This window comes from Epinephelus lanceolatus, chromosome 7 (genome assembly GCF_041903045.1).
Source record: "Epinephelus lanceolatus isolate andai-2023 chromosome 7, ASM4190304v1, whole genome shotgun sequence".
NCBI classification, from domain to species: Eukaryota; Metazoa; Chordata; class Actinopteri; order Perciformes; family Serranidae; genus Epinephelus; species Epinephelus lanceolatus.
In genome coordinates this window covers 4,831,868-4,840,619 of record NC_135740.1, presented here as the reverse complement: position 1 = coordinate 4,840,619, position 8,752 = coordinate 4,831,868, and positions in this window count along the sequence as shown.

The window sequence follows — 8,752 nt, the reverse complement described above, 5'->3', positions numbered from 1 at the left end:
GAGAGAAACAAGAGCATCATTAAGAGACAAATGTTCTATTGGCTTTTTAATTAATACACATTAATATGCATCCTCCGTCCACAGGCAGAGATAGTTGTGATCTCTCCCTCTGTCTCTCTTTCTTTCTCTTTCTCTCTGTCTTCCTCCCTGTGTGTTTAATTGCAGCTTGTCCTGGAGGGTACAGTGCAGTGACAGGTCAGGATTGGTAGAAAATAGCCAAGGTAGCAAGAGTGGTGGTGTAAGAGGTGAAGGGATGTGATAATAAAACTCTCTGGTGTCCCCTAGCAGCTGAACCTCATGTTCTTTTTTTCCCCTTTTCACTCACTTTTAGTATCTCTCGCCCCCGCATGTACTGTCGTTTGTTGTCCAGCTACTTCTTACTTGATCCCCAGGGTTCAGCTCTACTTGTCTTTCTCACTCTGTTGATATTTTTCCCATTTAAGTCTTTTATCTCCACTTTCTATCCTTTACTAAGTCCCCACTCCCTATCACTCCATCCTCCAGACAGTTACACACACACACACACACACACACACTTACACACTCTTGTTTTTTTTCACTGATACTGTAACAGACTGAATCCTGCATCCACACTCTCTGTATGTGTGTTAAAGTTGTGTTTATGTATTATGTGTGTGTATGTGATCAGGGTAGGGCATTGTCACCTTACTACATGGGCACTCATTTAATGCATTTCATTTCATCTCATTAATTAATTGCATGTAATGATACATAATTTACCTGCTCTAATCAACATATTCTCATAGAACAGTTCATATAATACCCTACAAAAAATGGATGCACAATAGTTTATATGACGTGCTATGTATTCGCACCCACGAATGACGAATGAATGACAGTTACGTAATTAACATAAAGTTACGGGGTACCAGGTTAGGTTTAGGCAATATAAGTTACTGTGGTTAGGTGTAGGAAAAGAAACATGGTGAGAATGTACCTTAAAATGACTCAAAGTTCACATGGATTTGAACATGCAACTCCAGGGGAATGTCCCAGGCAAAAGTCTGTTTTTTTGTGACCCATCCACCACCTTAGCCTGTCTCCTCACAAGCACTCGAGACTGCTTCCTTGTTAACTCCCGTCAGCGCATTGGTCATACGTGGGATATGTATGAATTTGGGTGCATTGCTTTTTACAGGAAAACACACTCAAAATTTGTAAGAACAGCCTGCTCTACTCCAATTTTGCAGAATTGTGAGCAATGGCGGAGCAATATGTAAAACTGAAACAGCAGTTAACACATAACCTAATATTAGTTTTGATTTCTGTGTAAAATTGTGGATAATCAACAGAAAGAGCTGTAAAAAAAATTCAATTTTCATTCTCAATTGATCACACTTTCTGCTACTACTGAGCTAATATTTGTTAGCTAGCTGATCTTAGCAAACGACAACACTAATAAGCGGCAGATATCTGAGAGCATTGAGAAGTCTACAGCCATGCTAGCAGCTCTGTAGGGCTGAACAAACATGGGTGCTTTGAGCTAAATGCTAACATGCTCAGAGTGACAATTTTAACATGTTAATGTTAAGCACAGAATGGTTACTATGTTCATCATTTTAGCCTAGCATGCTGGAATGATAACATTTCCTAATCAGCACAAAACACAAAGGACAGCTGAGGCTGATAGGAATGTTTTGGATATTGTCTGTATTCATTTTCTGGGGAAAATGAATGTTTGTACCAAATTCAAAGGAAATCAACCAATCCCAGATGAGTAAGATATTGATATTTAATTGAATTTAGGTTATGATGTTAGGTGACCAAAAATTCAATGTCAGGACAACCTCTAATGCCAACTTCAATTTGACACAGAATACTGATGGCAGCTGACATTGATATTATGTTGGTTTTATGTGCCAGCTGGTGGGTTCAAACCTAGAACCCTCTTTGTGTGAGTTGACAGTGCTAACCACCGCACCACCATGCTGCCCAATTCAAATATTGCTAAACTCTGAAGCGCTTATTAACATGACAATACTTTTTACCAAGTGAGACCCACCTACTTCAAGCCAGTGAGAAGAACAAAGACAAAAGACGAAATACAGTGAACTCTTCTGAAGTACTAAAAGCTGCTCTTACTTTGGCAGAAAATACTGTGTTCCTGTGAGACCCTATCACTCATAGCAAAAGACTGGTTGACAAAATTGATTTTCAGGGTTTCTTTATGAAAACATATAAATAACATTTTGCTCCAGGGTTAGGGATTTCACTGTCCTTTCCTATGTGTTATCTGTTACCTTCTGTATATCAGGGCCTGCTGCAGCATCATCTCTAGCATGAATGTATTACAGAACTGGATGGCCACAAACACCAAACCAGTTCATCCGATGGCCTGGGGGAAGGTTTCCGAGTTTCGAGCTCCTCCTAAATTATGATTTTTTTCTTGTTTTATTTTGTGACTTATTTTGACTTTTTAATTTATGTCTCATGTCTTTTATTGTCACTTTATGTGTTATTTCCCTTGTATACATTTTGTAATTGCATTGTTGGAGGGAGCCTGAGAACAAAGAATTCCATTGCCAATGACTGTTCCACTGTAATTTTTGTGCCTATGACAAACAAAGAAATTGAACTTGTAATGTTTGTCACATTCCATCAGTTATTCTAGAGATGAAACATTGTGATGATTTGTTGGTGTGTCCACTTCAGCTGCAGGTACAGAGTGATTGCTTCTATTCTCTGAGAGCCTTTTGACAACCCTCTGAGGACAGTTATATTGCTTCCAATCAAAGCAGCCTGTATGGTATGGGCTTATTACAGTTGCTAGCAAGACAACACTGGTGTATCTATGATCAGAGATGAGTCCTCACTCACTTTGACTGTAGAGAGATGTGCACTAGAACTTTCATTGACCATACACTTTTGCGTAGCTCAACCCTTACATAAATGGATTATAGGATCAAAACATGTTCATTTGAATGCAGGGATCCATGTAGTGGGCTGATCAATCTGAACTCATGCTGTGTAGAGTAGCACTGTTGAAACCTAACATACTTTTATCCAATTTAATAGTTATGGTCCAGCGACCACCCCCCCCCCTGCAAAAAAAAACAAAACAAAGGAATAGCAAGTTGACATTAATAAATCAAAATATAATAGATACATACAAACAAATTTGGTATAGTCTTTCATTTGAGATTTTTGTAAGATGTAAAAGGCTCGCATTTGCTGCCCCAATCAATGCCATTTTGGCAAGAGTTCATGTTTCCCAAATCTCTACAACAGAGGTGATGAGTAAAGGTTTCCCCAATATTGATAATGTATTGTAAACATGGAGGTTATGGTTAGGGGGTTAAGGTTAGGTAACATGTTCAGACTGAATGTAGAAGACATGAGTGGGCTACAATGAGTACCGGGCCATCAAATCACAGCATCCGCGGTGAGAGGACACGAAATTGTGTGTGCTTTTACGCACGCGGGTGTAGGTGATCACGGATATTTGATGTGGGAAAGATGTAGCCAAATGTATTACCTGTTTAAGATACGTGGCTGTCTGTCCATCTGTCCGTCCATCCGTAGCACGAGTCATGTGCGCCACTTCACCACCGACCCATGCGTAAAAGCGCAAACAGTCCCTCAGCCCTGCAGGCAGGGAGAGAGCAGCCCTCGTGAGCTGCTCTCTCCCTGCCTGCAGGGCTGTCCCTCCTTGAGGCAATGAATGAGGAAATAATCGCCCCGGCGTTTAATCGTACCGGTGTTTAATACGCAAAATGGGGTCAAACCCCCGGTGGCTATTAGGTGCCCGGTGGCTATTTGCCACAGGGCGACTATTTGGAAATATACGGTATGTGACAATAATCATAGGCCTATGTGTATAATAACATAGATATATATACATAGACGCCGCATCGAGCGCTGAGCCGTATGTCAACGTCGCCGCCATATTGGATGTGGCAAGGCTGTGCTGTAAACTAAGACAAGTGAATGGACTTAATTTCATAAAGCGCCTTTCTTCCAAGAAATTTACGTTAATGCCTCTCGTTTATTCATTCACACATGCACTAATATACTTGGGAAACAGTTAGGCACCAAAAACATGTATTTGATCTTCTCAGATGGCTAAGATAAGAACTTTATTGATCCCACACAGGAGTAATTCACCTTACATCAGCTATAGAAAACAAGGTAGTGCCGAAAAACAATACACAGTAGCCTATACATATATACATACATATATATACATATATATATATATATGTATAGCCAGGAAGTTTGCACTCTGAGAGAAGCATTGGAAACACAGGCAAGCGTGACTGAAGACCAGGGAACGGCTGCGGCTCTGGATCACCGGATGACAGACTTGGAGAGGTGCCATTGCCATGGATCGCCCGGCCGGGCCCGTGGGGCTGGTGCTGCTGCGTCGGGATCGCAGGAGAGGGAAGCGCCGGGGTCGGTGGAGCCTGCTCGGTAGTCACTGGGGGTGACGGCGTGCCCCCAACTCCTCTCCCCAGCATGGAGTACCGTTCTGAAGGAAGGAAGCGCAAGCCTCAGAAGCCCCAAAAAGTATAACTGTGTAGGATATCTGAGTCACCAAACAGCTTAATTTCAGTGCTTGCAAATCCTGCCATGAGTACGGTTAGGTTCACCTCAAGGCTTTGGAACCATTGGCGTTTTAGTTTATATGCAAATATTTGCTATTTTTGTATCTGTCTATCCTTTTACTGTTTTACTGTGTCCTTTTACTGCGTATATATATATATATTTACATACAAATACATATGTATATATATATATATGTATGTATGTACATACATATATATATATATATACAGTACAGGCCAAAAGTTTGGATACACCTTCTCATTCAATGCGTTTTCTTTATTTTCATGACTATTTACATTGTAGATTCTCACTGAAGGCATCAAAACTATGAATGAACACATGTGGAGTTATGTACTTAACAAAAAAAGGTGAAATAACTGAAAACATGTTTTATATTCTAGTTTCTTCAAAATAGCCACCCTTTGCTCTGATTACTGCTTTGCACACTCTTGGCATTCTCTCCATGAGCTTCAAGAGGTAGTCACCTGAAATGGTTTTCCAACAGTCTTGAAGGAGTTCCCAGAGGTGTTTAGCACTTGTTGGCCCCTTTGCCTTCACTCTGCGATCCAGCTCACCCCAAACCATCTCGATTGGGTTCAGGTCCGGTGACTGTGGAGGCCAGGTCATCTGTCGCAGCACTCCATCACTCTCCTTCTTGGTCAAATAGCCCTTACACAGCCTGGAGGTGTGTTTGGGGTCATTGTCCTGTTGAAAAATAAATGATCGTCCAACTAAACGCAAACCGGATGGGATGGCATGTCGCTGCAGGATGCTGTGGTAGCCATGCTGGTTCAGTGTGCCTTCAATTTTGAATAAATCCCCAACAGTGTCACCAGCAAAACACCCCCACACCATCACACCTCCTCCTCCATGCTTCACAGTGGGAACCAGGCATGTGGAATCCATCCGTTCACCTTTTCTGCGTCTCACAAAGACACGGCAGTTGGAACCAAAGATCTCAAATTTGGACTCATCAGACCAAAGCACAGATTTCCACTGGTCTAATGTCCATTCCTTGTGTTTCTTGGCCCAAAAAAATCTCTTCTGCTTGTTGCCTCTCCTTAGCAGTGGTTTCCTAGCAGCTATTTGACCATGAAGGCCTGATTCGCGCAGTCTCCTCTTAACAGTTGTTCTAGAGATGGGTCTGCTGCTAGAAGTCTGTGTGGCATTCATCTGGTCTCTGATCTGAGCTGCTGTTAACTTGCGATTTCTGAGGCTGGTGACTCGGATGAACTTATCCTCAGAAGCAGAGGTGACTCTTGGTCTTCCTTTCCTGGGTCGGTCCTCATGTGTGCCAGTTTCCTTGTAGCGCTTGATGGTTTCTGCGACTCCACTTGGGGACACATTTAAAGTTTTTGCAATTTTCCAGACTGACTGACCTTCATTTCTTAAAGTAATGATGGCCACTCGTTTTTCTTTAGTTAGCTGATTGGTTCTTGCCATAATATGAATTTTAACAGTTGTCCAATAGGGCTGTCAGCTGTGTATTAACCTGACTTCTGCACAACACAACTGATGGTCCCAACCCCATTGATAAAGCAAGAAATTCCACTAATTAACCCTGATAAGGCACACCTGTGAAGTGGAAACCATTTCAGGTGACTACCTCTTGAAGCTCATGGAGAGAATGCCAAGAGTGTGCAAAGCAGTAATCAGAGCAAAGGGTGGCTATTTTGAAGAAACTAGAATATAAAACATGTTTTCAGTTATTTCACCTTTTTTTGTTAAGTACATAACTCCACATGTGTTCATTCATAGTTTTGATGCCTTCAGTGAGAATCTACAATGTAAATAGTCATGAAAATAAAGAAAACGCATTGAATGAGAAGGTGTGTCCAAACTTTTGGCCTGTACTGTATATATATATATATATATATATATATATATATATATATATATATATATATATATATATGTATACTGTGCATTGTTTTTTGGCACTACCTTGTTCTCTATAGCTGATGTAAGGTGAATTACTCCTGTGTGGGATCAATAAAGTTCTTATCTTAGCCATCTGAGAAGATCAAATACACTGTTTTTGGTGCCTAAGTGTTTCCCAAGTATATTAGTGTGTGTGTGAATGAATAAACGAGAGGCATTAACGTAAATTTCTTTGTAGAAAGGCGCTTTATGAAATTAAGTCCATTCATTTGTATTAGTTTACAGCGCAGCCTTGCCACATCCAATATGGCGGCGACATTGACGTATCGCAGCAGCGGGCAAACCCACTTGATACGGCAGCTCTTGTAGGCTGAAATCGAGACGATCACATGAACCAGTGTGCAATCATCAGACTTGACAATTATCACGGGAAAACAATCTTTGTTATATCGAGATAACAAGATAATTAATTCGTTATCACGAGAAAACAATCTTTGTTATATCGAGATAGCGAAATAATAAGTCATTATCACGAGATAACAGTGCACAAAAAAATTAAAAAAATACATGGCCGTTCTCGTATTCCGTACTGGACAGCTATGTTGTCAATGTAATAATACGTCGGTTATGCCCAGGTATTGAATCAAATGTGTTTTAAGACATTTTTGCTTAGTTCGCCTTATTGTCTATTCGTCTCATCATGTTTCATGGACACGGCGATGTGAATAGCGCTGTTTCAGCTCATTTCTGCTCACTTTTGAGGACTTCCGGGTCTGTTTTCCTCTGCTGAATGAAACCATGGCGACACGAAATGCGGGTACCTTATTGGTGTAGCGCGATCACGTGACGGCCGTGCCACCACTCGCGTACCAAATCTCATTACGCTCAGGCAGAACTGATCATTACGCTCAGACGGAACAAGTGCCGAATTACGACCCCGATCACAGGACTGTTGCGGGGTTATGAGCTACGAACTCCCGCTGATTAGCTGAACATGTATTGATCTTTTTTATGAAGTAAAGATTGTGTAGTCCCCAGATGTCAGAATGAGATGAAACGATAACTGCGTTCACCTTATGTCCTATTTTGGAAAAACAAAAAAGCGATTTCAGAGAAAAGCACACAGAGGCATCTACAATATCTGTTTGAAAGACATATTCAGGATGTCAAACTGACTGAGAAACAAAAACAGGTTAAAAAGATTAAGATAGTTAGAAGCTTAAGCCTAACTATAGGCTTCAGATGCATGTAAAGGTGAACCACCACATTGTCAATCAAGACAAAAGGCACTTAAAGGTAAACTTCAACAACATTCAACCAGCTTTGTGTCATCACAGTGTGTGCAGATGAATGGTGCTGGGCTTCCTGCCGTGCTGCAGCGCCTGGACCTCCTCCGCCGGACAGCCAGGGAGCTCCAGGGGAAGCCAAACAATTTTCATCAGCACACACTGCAATGACACACAGCTGTGTCCGTGTTTCCCTTCACTGGTTCTTGTAGAGCAGGGTAGGTGTTTGTTCACTGTTATAATCATTAAAAAGCGACAGTAGCATGTGTATTAATTCAGTATGCTATACCTTTAGGAGTTAGCCAGCTAGCCAACCCCTCCCTTTTTCAGGGTTTGATTTTGATTTTGAAACAGGGAAGAAACATATATCTCCTTCCAACCTCTCCTGGTAACAAGTATCATTAATACACAAGTCCCAGGCACAATGTTAAGCTCGAAATCCACAAAACCAGCCTGAGAATGAAGGAAATCTGAAATGATGGCATGAGAGTCTGTGGAGCACTGTTGTGTTGTTGCTGAACCCTGCTTTGAGCTGGCCAGTGCTACACTATGATTGGCCAGTCTGTGTTTGAGCAGTGGGACTTAGCGAAGGGTCAAATACACTGCTCAAAAAATGAAGGAAACATTTAATCATCACAGTATAACAGCGAGTCAGTTAAACTTCAGGGATATCAATCTGTCCATTTAGAAAGCACAAGTGATTGGGAATCACTTTCACCTGCTTTGGTGCAAATGAAAGTGACAACAGGTGCAATGGAGAGGCAAAAGCAAGACAACCTCCAAAAAGGGAATGGAGCATGCCAAACGTTGTCCATAGTGCACACAGGCATGCAGGGGCCATACACAGTATTGAGTCACATTATGAGTTGCTGTGATAAAATTCGCGCAATGTGGATGAGGCTGTGATTTCTGTTTTTTACTTCAATTTTTGGTGTGATTTTTGTACATCAGTAAAGATTTTCAACTTGACTAAATAGTTCATCAAGATCTGATTTCAGTGTTTCAGTGGGTTTCTTTTA